Consider the following 2,775-nt stretch of genomic DNA (forward strand, 5'->3'; position numbering starts at 1 on the left):
GTATCTATAATTCCAGGTGCACTGAATTTGGGCTGAACTCCTGCTCCGACCCCACCGGCCTGAGCACTGTTGTAGGTTGGGCTCATTAGCTTCAGCTCAGTTAGGAATTCTTCAAAGGATTCACCTTCGTTTTCCTCTTCTAAGGTGAAACTTTCACCTTTCGAATGTTTTGCTCTTTTGCGCTACACAAGGCTCTTCACATTTCTGTAACGTGTGCAATAACCTGCTCTCTCTGCCCCACTGGGGCTATGTCCACACTACACACCTTACAGCAGCACAAATGTACTGCAGCAGCTGCGCCACGGCAAGGTCTGCTGTGTAGCCACTCTATGCTGGCAGGATAGAGCTCCCCGCCATCATAATTAAACCTCCCCTACTCTGCGGCAGGAGCTGTGTCGGCTGGAGAGCGTCTCCTGCCAACATGGGGCTGTCCACACCGGTGCTTTGGTCGGTGAAAGTTTTGTCGGTCAGGAGTGTGGTTTTTTTTCACAACCCTGACAGAGAAAAGTTTTACTGACAAAAGTGCTAGTGAAGCCAATCCTGAGTTGCATGCTAGTAAAGCCGTCCACTGCCTAAAGTCCTAAAACGTTTAAGAGGATTGCTATTTTCTGCTGGTCTCCTTTCTCACCAAACCCATCTGCTTCCATAGATATATCTCAAAACTCTGTCTGAATCTCTTCCCAGAGTCAGTTGAATTACCTGAGAGTTTCAACTCCTTGGGGGAGTTCAGTCGTTCCATTTCCAGGATGGATCATTTGTTCCTTCACCACAGCCCTGTTACCTCTGCCCTCTCCTCTGGTTTCCCCTCTGGTACCAGGGGTTGTCTTGGGAATTCATGAGATGGAGGCTCAGTCTGCACTCGAAGAAGGGAGGCGTGATTAGAACTAAAGCAGAGTTACAAAAGCTAACAGAGAGCCACGCGCTCCCAGCTGTGTGTCTGGTGCCGCCGCCACCCAAAGGCCCGTTCTCGCTAGCCCCAGTCTAGTTCCCCCGAACACGTGATCTGCTCTTAAAGGCCCGGGACATACTTCTAACAGCCTGTGACGTTATTGACTTAAACTGGGACCATATAAATCATTGTTGCAAGCAAAGTCCTGTAGTGGCATCAAATCTTGTATAAAGTGGGTGAAAAAAGATGTCTAAGAAAAGGTTACGGTTTGCTGGCTATGATTATGCTATCTGTATGCATGTATCATTTTTGTATTTAAAGTTATAACTATTGGCTCTATACTGTCTGTAGTTCAAACTTGTGCTATGCTTCTGGGTGACACCCCAGACATGTTGGTCTCAGCTCTGCCTAGCCTGCTGGATGGCCCTTTAAGGACCATCAGCTATACAATGGACCCATTGAGAGAAGGCAGATACACCTTGTGACTCAGCAAGATATGCAGGGACATGCCTATGGAGAGAACTCTAAGGTTTTTCATGCCGTGTGATGGAGAGCTTGTCTTTGGGGCAAAGAAAGCAGAGACCACATGGCAAGAGACTTTAAAAACATGCTGCAGCTCCTCCATCTTGTCTTCAATCCTGCTTCTGACCTCTGGAGGGACTTTGCTACAAATGGAAGCTCTACACAAAGGACTGAGGACCCATCCCAGCTCTTGATGTTGCAGAGACTTGATTTGAATCTGCAGTTTATTCTATCGCTGCTACAAGCCTGAACCAAGAACTTTGCCATTACTGTATGGAATTGATTCCATTTAACCAATTCTAGCTCTCATCTCTATCTTTTTCCTTTTATGAATAAACCTTTAGATTTTAGATTCTAAAGGATTGGCAACGTTGTGATTTGTGGGTAAGATCTGATTTGTATATTGACCTGGGTCTGGGGCTTGGTCCTTTGGGATCAAGAGAACCTTTTTTCTTTTACTGGGGTATTGGTTTTCATAACCATTCGTCCCCATAACAAGTGGCGCTGGTGTTGATACTGGGAAACTGGAGTGTCTAAGGGAATTGCTTGTGTGACTTGTGGTTAGCCAGTGGGGTAAAACCAAAGTCCTCTCTGTCTGGCTGGTTTGGTTTCCCTTAGAAGTGGAAAATCCCCAGCCTTGGGCTGTAACTGCCCTGCTTTAAGCAATTTGTCCTGAACTGGCACTCTCAGTTGGGTCCCGCCACAGCCAGCATCGTTATACAGCCAGGGCAGGGCTGTGCGTTTCAGCTGTCTCACACCCACCCAGCAGCCTATGTAACCACCCATTCTTAGTGCTGTTCCTCCCCCATCTCCCCACCTACCCGCATTCTGGTTTGTTACACACAGTAGCTGTGTCTTGTCTGAATTTGACTTATAAGCTCCTTCGTGCAGGGTGTGTTTCTCCTTCGTGTTTGCGAACGGCCCAGCACAAGGTGCCCTGAACTGGAGTGGGCCCTCTGGATTCCTCCACAACACAAATAATGATCAAAAATAATCAACACATTAATCCAGCCAAATCAGGGACTCCCCCTCCCTTTGCCTTCAGCTACAGGGGAAGGTCAAACCATGCTGGCCAGGTACAGAGCGTTAGTAACTTGAATGCAGGTGGACACGGCACTCCTGTTGCCCTTCTCAGGAGAATTCATTCAGATACATTTCAGTGCTTAAAACACCTGGTGCTTAGCACCGCAGAAATACCCCAATTAGCCAGATGAGCAGGCAGAGAGTTCAGCTCTGGGAATCCAAGTGCCCTCCACCTGCGGCACTCCTGGAAAGACTGACTCAGCCTGGAACATTAGATTTCAATTCCACCTGGGAGACGCTGGGAGGAAATGAAGCAAGAGGGAGAGAACAAATCCAATGCA

The sequence above is a fragment of the Emys orbicularis genome, chromosome 1 (assembly GCF_028017835.1).
Source record: "Emys orbicularis isolate rEmyOrb1 chromosome 1, rEmyOrb1.hap1, whole genome shotgun sequence".
Lineage (NCBI taxonomy): Eukaryota > Metazoa > Chordata > Testudines > Emydidae > Emys > Emys orbicularis.